Raw genomic sequence first — 14678 nt, 5'->3', positions numbered from 1 at the left:
TGATCAGATTGGTCGCCGCTTCCCATTTTTTGCAAGCACTCTACGGCTCGCCACATCTGAGCTTATCCTCACTACCATTGTCATCGGGGCAAATAAAGATGGCATGGGTTTTGCTGCCGGAAAGAGCCAGCCCAAATGGCGGCTTATCCCGCTTGTATGCTTAATTTGATGATGGCGGTGTCTTCACGCATCGCGGGAAGTAGTGGCGTTGGAGACATATTAGACGGTAAAAGGCACAGGAGTTATGTTTGAACCAGCCTTTAAGTGACCGGTCTGTACAAGCACTAGGTGGAGGTGCCTTCCTTTGGGACCAAGGTGGCGGTGGCCGCCGTCCGGACGCGCCCGACTACGGCCTCTTAGGCCTGTAAGTCGTGGCAGCCGAGCGTGATCACTTCCCAGTAGTCCCGAGTTGGGTTAGGAGTTAGTTTGGTTCGGTGATTGCGTTTAACGTCCCAAAGGGACTCAGACTACGAAAGGCGCAGTAGTGTATGGCTCCTGAAATATCGGGGGTTCAGGAAATAGGCTGATTGGAGGGTCAGGCCTACACCATGTGAGAGGTGTCCGAAGACACAGTTCTACCCGTTCTTTGGCGCCAGCTACAATTGGTAACGTGCGCGTACGGATTCCAGTGTCAGATGAAAGGACCCAACGCTCCACCTGATGTAAGCTGGGGAAATATTTCTGTAAGCATAGTGACGGCAGCGGAGCCGACAGCGATCTTAGATCAACGAGCCCATCCAAGAGCGTGCGATAGGCCATGGTTAGGTGGCTTTCATGTATACTTGTTCCAGCACGGATGGGGCGTTGTGCTTGATAAGGACATATCTGTGGTTCAATTAGAGCAAAACTTCTCACATCCAGGGCTCAACGTCACGTCGTTCCACATTAGTGATTCTGAAATCCTGCGCCTAACCGCGTCACTCGCTCGCTCGATAGGTGTGCCTAAAGGCCCCACTCCATGGACACATTCAAGTCGCACTTGGACGCCTGATCGTCAAGCACCATCTCCCGCTTGGTGTCTAAAGGAGACATGCACCTCTATGAGCATCATTCTGCTATGAGCAGAAAAGACTTTTAGCAGTGAACAGAAAAGCAGGGGGAAAGGCGCAAGGTCCTATTATTTCATTTGGGGTACCTCTGCTTGAGACGCGCGTGCGGGAGCCAATACCTGTCATGTACAGATATGTGCGCCGCTCCCCTGTCTGGGCTCACGTCCCGTCTGGCGCATGACTGGACCTGCTCCAGCGTATAGGCGTTGGCGGGCAAGCGCGTTTCGTGTACGCCTAAGAAGTGGGCATGCAGAGAGGCCTTAACCACGTTGCTCTCAGCTAACTCACCGCCGCGTGTTCGTTTCTCATTGCGTTTGCACCGATACAGCGACGTGCCTCGCCGTTCGCCAGATATAAGCACGAAAGTAGCTCGGAGCTTCGCAGAGCTATGGAAGTACCGGTGCAGGTATTAGATGTTGGGCTGTGAATCGAAGGCTTGAGGCCGAATCTGACTGCCCTACTGATTGGGAGGCGCCGTTTATATTTGGCATAATTAAAATTGCGGAATAATAACGTGGTGTTACCTTCACCTAATTAAGCGTGGTGTCCACCAAAGAGTAAACCTGGCACTTTGCCTTCGTTTCTCCAAAAAAAAAAAAAACTTAAACTAAAATAAGAAAACGAGCAGATGTAAAAGACGACTTTACATGGGCTATCGTGTGTATTCTCAGGGCAAAGATTGAGCGTCCCCATAAATTCAAACCATCAAACCATGTGAAACCTTGCTAAACCATGCTTAGCGCAGCTTTCGCTCCTATGACTATTTCCAAGCTATGCTTAAACCCGGGCAGTTGTTTTGTGGCTTAAAAACAAATGGAGGTACTCTCGAGGGCTCGCGGCGAAAAAATGTCTCTAAAGGACGCCTGTTGAAGGAATCAAGTGAAAGCACCTCAGGCGAGGTGTCTACAACATAGATTAATAGAAATAAAAGAATGTTAGGGGGCACTTTTAATCACTAAGCAGTGATGAGGCGATCACCTCTATCGTGCTGTTTTCCGAATCCCTCCATTACGGCACTTCTTTCTCAATGTTTTCACTCCCAGATTTGCGATGACATGGCAGCGTAGCTACCAGCCAACATATAAAGCCCCGCTTTAACCGAGCCGTATGAACGGGCCTGCGTGGCCTAGGGATAACGTGAATGCAAGGATTTTGACAGGCTGATTGTGGTATCACCCTCCCATGTGTAAAGAGAGACTCGAGTTGGAAGCTCCTGCCAAACGGGGTGCCAAGAAGCCCTACGTCCAGTTAGTGCTCGGCCTTGTCAGCTGCCAGCTACGCCGGTGAAGATTAATGCATTCAATGAAATGCTGGTCGTGTTCGACAAGGGGTGCGCGAAGTACCGTCACGACAAGACACTTTCCTAGAGCGGCCCCGAGAGAGGCCCGGAAGGCTGAATATTTCCAGAGCGCACTGTCGCGGGCGCTTTACACTTTACGCTATATATATACAGGCATAGCAGAGCTATGTGTGAGAATCGTGTGAGAAAACGACGACATTGTCGAAATAACACAGGAAAGCTTTTCACTTGAAGCCGCATAGTCCATCCTTCGCTCCGATGTAACAGGGTTCACATAAAAGCCGACCGGCATCACGGTAAGCTCATACGGTCCATCCAGGGTGAAAAAGGCTACTTTCAAAGCCATGTTGACTTTTTAATAGCCGGAACACAGGTTCAGGAACAAAAGGAACTCGGCTTCTTGTAAACAATAGATGGCGTCATCAATGGGGGGTAGCGGATATGCGTCCTTACGGGTGATTTTGTTAAGACGGCGGTAGTCAATGAAAAACCTGATGAAGCCATGCGTCTTTTTCAAAAATGGCATGAGAATTGCCACGGACTAGAAGAAAGCTGAATTCTGCCGCGTTGCAGTATGTCGTTGTCCTGCTCAGTAATGACACATTGCTCTGAAGTCGACACTCGTTGGGCGCCAGCGAAAAAGCGCATGATTTCAGGTATCGATTTGGTGAGACATAGCGGCCGCACGGCCCAAAAAAAGCCATCTAAACGTCACAGGAACAACGGAACTTGTTGAGGAGAGCGAGCAGTCGCTAGTGGTGAGTCGGCTCGAGGTTACTGTCCACAGAAGACTGAAAAATGTCCGAACACGTTAGATCGAATGGAGCGGTAATCGGCGTGAGAGAGACTACGAGAGTACACTGTGGGGAGTAGGCATCAGCGTCAAATGGCGAGAATGAGTTACAAATTCAACATAGCCATGGCATGCGCCACGACGTAATGGGACCGAAGCGAATGAGGCTTTGAAAACAACGTCGGCGGCACCGATGTAAATGTCGACGAGAACAAAGGGAACAAGAAGGTGGCGGTAACACAGGTATCCCCAAGAGCAAGTGGATGAACATCCGTGAGCAAAACTTCGAGAACGTTCAGCAGAAAGAGGCGGGAAGTTGTGGAAGAAATTGCACATTTCGTGCCATAGGAACTGGGGCTGCTAGCTTTCACAGTAGTTGATCACGCTGCGACGCTGTATTGGCGACGACGGTGGACGGCGAATGGCATCACGGAATGCCCTGGTGGCCTGATGAGTTGTGGAGGGGCTCGAGTGATGTCACTGAAGGTGGGCGCAAGGTGTCGTACCGATAACAGTAGTCAGGTGTCGTGCGTACAGGGACAGGGTGCAGAGCACGGCGACACAGGCGGCCTACGTGGCCTAGAATTCGCAGGCATAGGTGATATGCCGATTGCCATTAATTGCGCCAAGGATTGTAGGAAGGTGACGTTGACCGGAGTCGTGGAGCGGCAGACGGTGGCGCCACAGTCGACACGTATGCAAGTGGCTGCTGCGGCGATTGTTTGGCGGTAACTTCGGCATGCATGGAGGCATCTGCGCCGGCACAGAGAGTGGCGGCCCCACAACAATGGGGCCGTAGCTTAAAGGTGCAGTGACAGGTGTGGGTTGCAGTGGAACAGGGTCGACATCAAATGGCACCGGCGCCTGCTGCCCAAAACTAGGAAGTGTACCGGCAACCTCCTGCTTGATGCTGTCGGGTCCTAGGGGTAAGCAAATCAGCTATAGACGAAGGGCTTATGCCACAGAGAAAGCCAAGGTGCCGGGTGACCTCGTCCCGGACGACATTTTTTATTTCAGCCAAAAGGTAATCGCGCACAGCCAGTCCAGCAATGGACGCTGCAGTTGCGGGAGAGTGACGGGTGAATAGGCACTCCTTGCACAATCCGTCGACACTGACACAGGTTGTAGTGTGGTGGGCCTACTTGCCAACAGCAAGTGTAGTACATCATTGTCAATTCCCTTTATTATGTAGTTTATCTTTCCAGCCTCATCTATTGTTGGGTTGACGCGCTTGCACGAATCAACCACATCTTAAAGATAGCTAGTGATGGTTTTGCTTTCCTGCAGAGCTCGCACGCTCAAGGATTGCTCAGCGCGTAGTTTACGCTCTTTGGGGTGACCAAAAACGTCTGCGAACATTGTCGTGAAGGTAGAAGATAGTAAACTGGCCTCCTGTTTCCAAAACCACAGGTTAGCAACGTCGGTGAGACGATGCCCTTGTTGATCGTCATGAAGCCATCCAAATTGTTATGATTACTCACCCGCTCGTACCAGGCCAAGCAGTCTTCAACGTCATGGTCGCTGAACATTGCGGGGTCTCGCTGTCGAGAGCATCTGAGCATAATATGGAGCTCAACGGGGCTAATACAGGCTTATGGCCTACCTAGTTGGTCGCAATGAGTATCGTATGGCTGGGGAACTCTACGCTGATCGCGTACGGGTCGCACCCCGAACCTTCACCAAATGAAGAGATGTTTATTAGAATGTCCAAAGGACTGGAGACGGCGACCGATGGCACTAAGCGATCGTGTTGCAGAGCACAACGTCGGGTCCGACGATGACAGCTCAAGATTCAAGTGGGCGTTATTGTTGATTGGCGAATAATCCAAAAGCCTTCACCGTGTGTCGGTGTAGTAGCATTTTCTTTACACTGAGAACATACAGACGCTAATTATGGGAGTAGGGAACACGCGAGTGGAATATCCGCGCGGGATTGATGAAATTTTAGCGAGGGCCCGCTAGACGATCTGCTGACCGACGCGAATAGCACTATGGCATCATTCTATGAAGGGGAAGGCATGAAATAGATGTCTCATACTTTTTACAACACAAGAAGCGTGGGTAAAATGGGCAGTGTCGCTCACCGTATTTCTTTATAATAAAAAAAGATCGAAATATTCCGATTCAGAGCGCTCTCTTTCTGTTCACACTTTTTCTAGAAAGCCGCAGTTATAGAATCTTCTTCTAGATAACAAAGCCGTCATATTGAACCACTTATGTATCCTATCCACAAACTCAGAAATACCAAGGCAGGAAACATAGCATCAGGCAAGCAGATAGACTTGATTCAACCAAACCACATACCGTGAGGGTTCAGGCTTAATATCTGATGAGGGGTGATTAATAAGAAGGATATTACAGCAAACACACGACTAAAAATGGCATCTGAGTAAGTTTAGGCTGGATGGGCTTTATATTGTTTCTTGGCTTGTGCGCGCCTGTTGCAATTTCGCTCTGAATAACCGACAATCTCGTGAAGCTGTTCCAAGAGCTGAATACAAAAGATACGGCGTGAAAAGGCACGCCGTGAGACAAAAATGCACAGGGTGAAGTGCACAAAGCGCAGCTGTTGTGTAGCCATTATACAATTTGTGCGCAAGGAAATGGCGGCAAAGTTCTTCCCGATTCGATGCGCTCGCTCTCATCCTAATGCAATAGCCTTTCTCGACACATCAGGCAGCGGTGAAAAGAACACACGAGGATTTACGGCGCTAGAATATTTTCAGGGCGTGTTTTCAAAATCTCACTGCTCTCAGGCAAGGGCTCCCAAAGCCTTGATGACGCGGTATTCGTAGTCTTCTCCAGAGGCCCATCAGAATAATACCTTGGAGACAACTGTTAACGGAGAGCAAATAGGTAACGGGGGCGAACATAGGGTGAGATCACGGTGTACGATCCTGCACCATGGGTCAGACCTTGCAATGAGCAAGCAGCGTCGCCGCTGTCGAAATGTGTTCACCATGCCCATCTCTTGAAGACGCTGATTGTTTACTTGGAGGTCGAGAGCGCGTTTGATAAACTCACGGAGGACGACTTCGAGTGCATCATTGTCTTGCTTTCGCAGGTGTAGGTACGAAGTCTACTAAAGTATTCGGCTGTTTACAAAGGCACGCGCAAACCTTAAGGCGTCCTTGCATCGTAACCCCCGCGCTGGTAGGTAATCCGGCAGATCATGCGGCCCACTTGGCCCCCATCTTATGGAGCTTGGCCAGTGTTTCTTCTGACCGTCTGTGTTGATGTGTAAGTGGCCCTATAGTACCCGGACTTTCACACATTTATGTATTGTACCAGTCTCGACTGTACTGTAGTGTAATTTTGGCTGGGCACTTTGGTGATGGGTGTATATGCACAAATTTCGACTGTTCGGGGTGCATTAGATCGCGGCCTGCTGAAGGTTGGCCGCAATGCCTCTGGGGGAGCCTTGCGTCTCTCACCAGATGATGTCAGCGGCGTACAGCACATGCTGTACACCGGTGACAGTACCGAGCTAAGTTGTCAGGTGCATCATGGCCAAGCTGAATAACGGAATAGAGAACGGCGCTCTGAAGTGTACACCTAGCTCCTTAATGAGAGGTCCATGCTCCGTATCCTGAATTCGAATGTAAGATTGTCTATCGGTAAGAACTGCCGAATGTATTGCAACGCCTTTTTGCCGCAGTTAGTTTGAGAGAGGTGCATGGGAATCACCTCGGGGGTAACGTTTTCGAATGCTCTCTTCAAATCCAAGGCGAGCACGACCTTATCATTTTGGGGTGTTCGGCGGGTCGAGGACAGCCCGAAAGAGTTATATCAAGACATTCTGTGCAGATCTGTGTGGGCGCAACCCGAACATTGTGTCTGCGAGAGGGTGTTGGGATTTCATGAACTTGACAACCTGTCGGGTAACATCGTCTCCACCACTTTCGCCACACAGGAAGTCAGAGAGATCGGACAGAGGTTCCCCGTGTTTATGGTCTTGCCAACTTTAGGAATGAAGATGACCAGGGCGACCTTCCAGTCTATACAGAGTGGAATTTCTCCAATCCAGATTGAAATATTGTAATCAAATAAAAATAGGTACGCCGGAATGGAGAGGCTGGCTAATAATTTGACTGTAATTTTGTCCCGATTCAGAGCAGTACCACATTTCATTTTGGTCAGAGCTGCCCTTTGGTCGGGGAGGTAGAACGGTTTATCCAGCTTAACGTTCTCAAAGCCTGCATATAAATAAGCCGTCCCGTGAGGGTACTAGGTGGTGCAGAAGTACTGGTCCCGAAGTTTGTGCGCCAACTGGGTTGAGTTGCCCTGAAAGCTTTGTATTGCCATTTGGAGGTGTTTTTAAGTTTCCATGCGTGTTTGCGTTGGGTCAATTAGGGCGCGAAAGGTCTCCAGGTGTTACTGCTAGAATTTCGCCTCACGGCCGTATTCCATCAGACCAACCAGTTGTAGTAGGTGAGCTGGGCCGCATACTAAGCCGCTCGCTGAATGAGATCGGCGATGCAAGCTTTACTTTTTGGTTGTACTTCTGCCGGCGCCATCTATGAATGACGTAATGCCGGGCCTCCCAGAGGTGGAGGAGGTGGTTGGATACCTCCAAGAGTGCCTCTGAGAGCTGAATTTGAGTTTCGGAGGAGCGAAAGCTATAGTCCAATTGTTAGAACCAAGACTGGTAGCATTGCTCATGTATGTGCGTTGCAGTGTTATAATTTTGCATGAACTTGGTCGGATCTGGGAGTAGGACTTGTGTTGTCGGTGGAGCGAAAGGAGGCACGAGGGTTTCCTCTTTGTTGACCCAGTCTGAATGCTGAACGTTGATCATGAAGGTCAAATCCAGACACGTATGCCAAGTCACCTATACGAATTGGGTGGACAGGGTCAGTGCGAAGATGAGACCGAGCGCTGACGCAAGCTCCACTCTTCAGAGCAGAAATCCCTCGTCTGACTGGGAGCGTTTAAATCGCCCACATTCAGAAGGGGTCTCGACCAGAAACTCCCACCGCATGGCTAAAGAAGTCCGCGAATGACACATTCGGCAATTTGGGCGGGCAGTATACATTGATTATGTGTAACGGTGGGTCCTGATTGCCGAGTGGGAATAGGGTGACCATTACGTAGGAATATTCAAGACAGGTCTTCGTCACCCTGGTTAGCTGAACAATTTCTATGGAGGCATAGACAAATCGACGGTCCTGCTTGAATGTATTATAATTTTTTTATTATGGCATCTCTCCATGGCTGTTGGAGAGCGACCATGACTCTCTTGACTGACTGTTTCGATCGCTGTGACTGCAACTCGGTAGTATATGTGAATGCGCATTCTTTCTGAATAAAGATTTGTAGTTTTCTCTTGTCTTGTCGCCCTTATGTGTTCCATTAAAAACAATCCGCTTTGAAATCATGAACCAACTAGCCTTGAAACAAGCGTCACTGAAATGTATTTCTTTTCTGTTGAGTGTAATTCATTTTCGATCCATGAATCCTCGCACATCGTCAACCAGATCACAGTCGCTACTTGCCGTGCGCCACTGATCTGATGTTCTGTCTGTAAATGCGTAAGCTGAGCAACATTACGGAGTTGCTCAGCTTTTCAGAGCTCTCGATCAGTCTATTCTTTGCCCGCATGATACAAAAGTGTTGTCTTTATATTCGTTCTATGTGTTAGTGCGGTGAAACCACTATGAATAACCAACTAGACCCAATTCTCGCCATTTGAGCGGTTAACTACACCATCATTCTATTATTTAAGCTAGTATGCGTTTGACAGAATCATGTCAAACGCATACTAGCTTCATCTTCTAAGTATCGGCTTATTTGAAGGGGCATTTATCTGAACTACCCTGCTGACCCTTTCAGGTTAAGGAATACGGATGAGCTCACTTAGTTCCTCAGGTGGTCAGTTCGAAACCCACCGCCGGACACCCACCGGTAAAATTGGGTACAAGCGTCTCCCGGCCCGGCGCCCGGCTCTTTCAGGGGTGTGCGTTTGGAAGAGGCTCTGCTAACCCTGCTGTGATCCTTCGGGGGCTTAGTTTAGTTAGTTAGTTAGTGTGGTCTGACAATTTCAGTGTTTATGTGGTGGATTTTTTTTCTCCTTTCCTTTTTTCGCTCTGATTACTTACGTAAAGAATTGAATTGTGACATACAATGACGAAGTAGCCTGCCGCAATAAGTGTGGTGTATTTGTTTAGGTTTTTTTAAAGTTATAAAGCTTTTACATTAGTTTAACGTTCTTGAATGAACAATATGGCCTTTATGAACAAAAAAAAAAGTCTGCATAGACTTTGCGATGCTTCCGATTCTGATCTAGTGGTATTTTCCTGCTGTGCGTAGAACGAAACATAAAGGGCAACCTAAATTGGCTTTGCCCTGCAAGTGCTCATATGCGTGAACGACTAGCGGTGTTAAGGTCTACAGGCCAGCCAGTGAGATAGGTGATGAGTCGAAAGTGTTTAAGGATCAAGGAAGAGGATTAGAATTCACTGTTGAACTGCCCCAAAAATAGTGTTTGCAGTTCTTTGTCTAGGGTAAATTGTGCACAATGAAAATGTATCAGTTCAAGTGAAGTCTATTCCAAAAACTCGCTGTTACATTTTGTCCTGAATAATATCAACGTACCGACCACCCTGTGTAAATACTCCCACCAATTCCAAGACTGGCATAGATTTATGGCTTTACACATACATGAAAAAAAAAAAATGCTGCGTCTTTTTTTTTTTTTTCGGTAATGATTGCTGACGAGGATCACGTCGTTACGGCATTCCCTTCATTCTAATTACATGGTGTTTTTCTTAATACGTTCAGGATTTCGCCTTCAGATTTAATTCTTCGGTGGTTTTAAACTTTGGTCACGCGATAATTTTGAAAATGTTTATGGTTCAAATAAAATTGATGCTTTCAGTGTTTTTAGTGACAATTAACCCGATCCTTTACACCTACTGATTCTCCTCGCTGTTATATCTTTATTAGTAATTTTTCCAAGAAAGTTTTTTAAGGCAGTCGAAGCTTTTGACCAATACGGAATATGCAATAGGACTCGCTTTGTAAGTTTCATTTCGACGCCGGTCCTCTTCGATGCTTCATTGACGTGACGGTGGATTACGGACTGACCCCATAAATAGGATCAAGTTGTCATTGTTGTTCTTGATGAGAAACATGAAAGGATGATCCACGCGGAAAATTATCCTTTCATATTCTTTTCGATGGAATGAGCTTCCAACCATATTAACAGATGTAGCAGCCGCGGCCTCCGTACCGTTCTCGTTGACTTCGACTACAGCTTTGTGGATAATCCCGGAGACCGCCGGACTGTCGCTCTCGAACATTCCCGAAAGGTCCACATGACCTTCCTCGAAGAGGTCATCCACGCCCAGTGCCATGAGGATCTTTTTAACCTGCATTTCGCGTTCCATCTTGAACCTAGGAAGGAACAGCTGTACGTGCGGATACTTTTTGAGGCTGTCGAGGAGAGAGCGCAGGTAATAAGCCGTCAGTCGCGGTTCCATGAAGGACAACCCTTCGACTTCATCTGGAAGAAGGATCACTATGGAGTACTGTCCTCCCTTGTATGCTTTCTCAAGGGCTCTGCACTTCAGCTCGCTGGAATGTGCTATCTTGAAATTCAACTGCTCATGCATCATGTCAACGTTGATACTGTCTTTATAATTTAGCTGGAAGTTGGCAGGGCTTGTATGTCTTGAATTGAACAAAAAACGAACTTTGCCAGTTAGCCTTGAAGTAAATCGTGTTAATCAAAATAAATGTGGTTTCACTATTGACGCTGCCCGAGGGAAGAATATTGTTAATTTTGTGCTGTGTTTCCTTGGGTACCCAATCGTTGGCTTCTTGCCTGACGGCCTCGTGGTTCCACGCGAAGTCAACAGAGTTTATGGTGCTCCTGTAGAACTCTTCCAGAAGTGCCACATACTCTTTCCTAGGAGGGAACTGACGAGAACTGTACAATCTGTTCGCTATGTGGAAGATGGTGCTTCTGGTTGAGAGGCCGCACGAAGCTTTAGAGAATCTTTCCACGTTCTCATCGCCTTCCTCGACGTGGAGTGCGTCGGACAGTTCATCGGCAGTGTTGCCCCGCCCACCAGCGAGGATCATCGACAACGCGGTGGCGATGCTGAAAGGGGAATAGGCGATGTTTTGGCTTGAATTTTCGTAGGCAAAATGTATGTAGAGTTCTAAAGAAATATTGAATAATTGGTATCCGAGTCTCGTTCCTGGCATGATTTGCCTGGTTCTGGAAGAGAAAAAAAAAACAAAGTGCATTGCTTAAGAAATTCCAAACTTCTGTTTAAAATTTCTGCGCCAGATTTGAGCAAGAAAAGCATTAGTTGCGCATAGAGTAAGTTGTTGATGAGTGATATTATCGACGTTCCTGCTTCGAATATGAAGGATCGCAATCGTAAAAAGGTGACTAGAGCATACATATGAGCTAAGATTTCTTGAGGCAGTTCTGCGAAAAGTAGGCAGATGAACAAGAAGGCAAAAGACAAAATCGAAACGTTAAAAGCGACCAAAATATAGGTATGGAGGTGGATGAGTTAATCGGACTCATCAGTGTCATTAACTGACCGATGCGGATTCAGACCACAGTGAACATGGCAAAGATACTGTTCCGGCCAAGGACATCAACCATTTTGTTTTCGCACAATGTGTCAAATGATACTTTCGTTTTTTCCCGCCTTGTGCGATTAGAGTGAATGAGCTTCACTCCATTAGTATGCTTGCACCTGTTGCTGCGGTACAGATTTACTACGTGTTAGAGAATCTACTGGTGCTGCCCGTACCCGAAGAATCCGTAACATGTGAATGATAGTTTTGTGCACGGCACCATGTCAGCGTTGACCGAACACGTAAGGTAGTACATTCTGCGCCAACTAAAGGAAGACGAGTGCGACAGTTCTGACGATACGAAGGCGGCAGTGTTCAACAAGCTTAATCTGACCTCGGCACAGTGGTTTGAGCAGCCTGAGAAGTCCTTAAATGGATGCACGAAGAGTGGGCTGTACTTCGCTCATTACACATGGGTACTTAGAAAGTTATCTCCAGATAAGGAAATCGAGAAAAACATTTGTTCGCTCATAATATTAGCCTGCATTTAAAACAGCGTTAAGCAGAGCTCATGGACTAGAGCACATTAATCTGTGCGAAGTTGAAAATTGACTCACACCTAAAGAGCTTTCGCGCGAGCTCGACAGTGTGATGATGCGAAGGGTAAATGTCAAGGTGCGTGGCAGCTGGTGACACCGCTCTAACACGCAGCGAAACGTGCGACCAACAATGCAAAAAGACCGGCTGCTTCGTGTGCCAAGTTAGGGTGCCGCTGCTGAAAATCGACCCCTTTCGGAGCAGGCCGACAAGAGCAAGAAGAGCAGCACGCTCGCGAAGGTGACGCCTACCGGTAGTGCTCAGGCAGCACCGAAGAAAGCAATCAGCCATCTGAGCGAGTTGACTGCGATGATGCTCTCGTCAGGGGTAGTTGAGATAAAAGCGCCGGCAGTTTGTGCCGATGTGCGTATTCAAACTTACTGTATTGTATTGTACTCCTGAACTGTGTTGTATTCTCCAGTGTACTTACCTAAGTTACAGCTCCGAAAATATTTCATGAAAAAAAAACAACACACAGATCATTACCTACCCCGCAAGGCGTTTTGTTAAGCGAAGCTTTTCATCATGTCTAGTACATAAATATGCCCTGCAGAATTATGACATTAGGCACTCGGCCGCGTAGACACTGAATCGACTAAACGAGAGAGAGACTTTATTCACGCTGCTCACAGCTGTTTAGAGGCGTCCTAGTTACATTAATTGTCCCTCAATCCCGCGTCGACGTCGCGCTGCATGCTATACTCGTTCAAAAGCGTAAACATGCTTAAACCAACACACCTACGATGAGCCTGAAGGCTAAAAGTCTGGTGCGGCCTACTAGCATCGAAGACTTGTGCGGCGAACCGTTGGGTCAGAAGAGCACCTTATGGCTGGATGGCCTTATATTGTTCCCGTGCTTGTGTGCCTCGTATTATCTTCTTAACAGCTGACCATCTGCAACGCCACTCAAAACGTTGGCTATTAAATTTGCATGATGAAAGTCTGTTCATGCGATATAAAAGGATTCGGAATTCGAAAGTGCTGCATGGGGAAGGACATAAAAAGCCTGCGTATATTTCGGTTAAATTTACAGCGTTAGGACTGTGACCGCGGCTAGTTGTTTGAATGATCCTGGTTACGGGCTAAGCTCCCTATTTGAGCGCATAGAAGAAAGTAGCTTCTTATAAGCTGCTAGCACATTTTGCTGCACGGACTGTTCCGCAATAGGATAAGGTCCGGTTTTTTTAAGCTAACATCATTAGCATGCTCATTTATTCGCCTCTTAAAATTTCCACTTTTCCAAAAATTTCCAACATGGGCAAAAACTTTGGTTTTTGTCTTGATTTTTTTTCCCCGATGACCCTGAACACCAAGTGAAGCGCATTGAAAATGTGTCTTTGACTCGACCTACAGCCAAGCAAAACATCTTGAGCCTATGTCCAGTAAATGCAGTTGCGACCAGAGGTCCCCGGAGGCGTGTATAAGTTCATTCGGATGTTTATAGGAGAGCTAAATGTGCTCAGGATCTTAGGGAGACCATTTTGAACAGTACAGTTACCAGAGGCTTTGAAAATCATTTCAGTGATGCCATATCATCAAGCCCATTGAGGCGTATGGCAACGCTCGATACACCTATCGAAACCAGACAACACTTTCAATGAAGTGTTCGCATCATTTAATTATGCTCCTGGGCCTCCATGCTCTGTAGAAACCCAAAATGCAATTTGAACATTCCGAGCCCGTTGTTCGCCACATAAACCACAATAGCTATTTGGGTCAAACAGAGAAAGGGTGGGCCTATGGTGATTTTCCTGTGGCCTTCGACCTGGTGAATCGCCTTCAGTTCAGTTCAGTCGTTCAGTCGTGTCCGACTCTTTGTGACCCTATGGACCATACCACGCCACGCTTTCCGGTCTCTCACTATATCTTCCTCACATCACATAACTTCATCTGCAGTGCCTCGAGAATGCCATCTAACCATCGCGTTCACTGCCTACCCCTTCCCCGGTGACCCTCAACCTTTCCCAACATCAAATCTTTCTCCAGCGACTCCTCTCTTCTCATCAGATGACCAAAGTAGCTGAGCTTTAACTTTAGAATTTGACCCTCCAATGAGCAGTCAGGGTTTATGGTCGACAATATCGACTGATTTGATCTTCTGGCAGTCCAAGGAACTCTCAAGAGTCTCCGCCCGCACCACAATTCAAAAGCGTCTATTCTTCGGCGGTCAGACTTCTTCACTGTTCAACTCTCGCATCCATACATCACAACTGGAAAGACCATAGCACGAGTTATACGGATCTTGGTTGGCAGCCTAATGTCTCTGCTCTTTACTAGGAGGTCAAGGCTAGCCATGGCTCTCTTTCCCAAAAACAGGCGTCTCCTAATTTCATGGCTGCAGTCTCTATCCGGGGTAATCTTGGGAACCAAGAAGAGAAAATCTGTCACAGCTTCCACTTCT

The 14678-nt window shown here is 47.5% G+C and overlaps 1 pseudogene; it reads right to left on the bottom strand.

Moving 5' to 3' along the window:
* Positions 1–942: 942 nt before the first annotated feature.
* LOC146175787 (iris pseudogene) lies at positions 943–10758 on the bottom strand (annotated as a pseudogene).
* Between the last annotated feature and the right edge of the window lie 3920 nt (positions 10759–14678).

The sequence above is a fragment of the Amblyomma maculatum genome, chromosome 10 (genome assembly GCF_055883805.1).
Source record: "Amblyomma maculatum isolate TAMU_Amacu chromosome 10, ASM5588380v1, whole genome shotgun sequence".
Lineage (NCBI taxonomy): Eukaryota > Metazoa > Arthropoda > Arachnida > Ixodida > Ixodidae > Amblyomma > Amblyomma maculatum.
The sequence above is the reverse complement of the archived record's forward strand: the minus strand, read 5'-3'. Positions and strand labels throughout refer to the sequence as shown.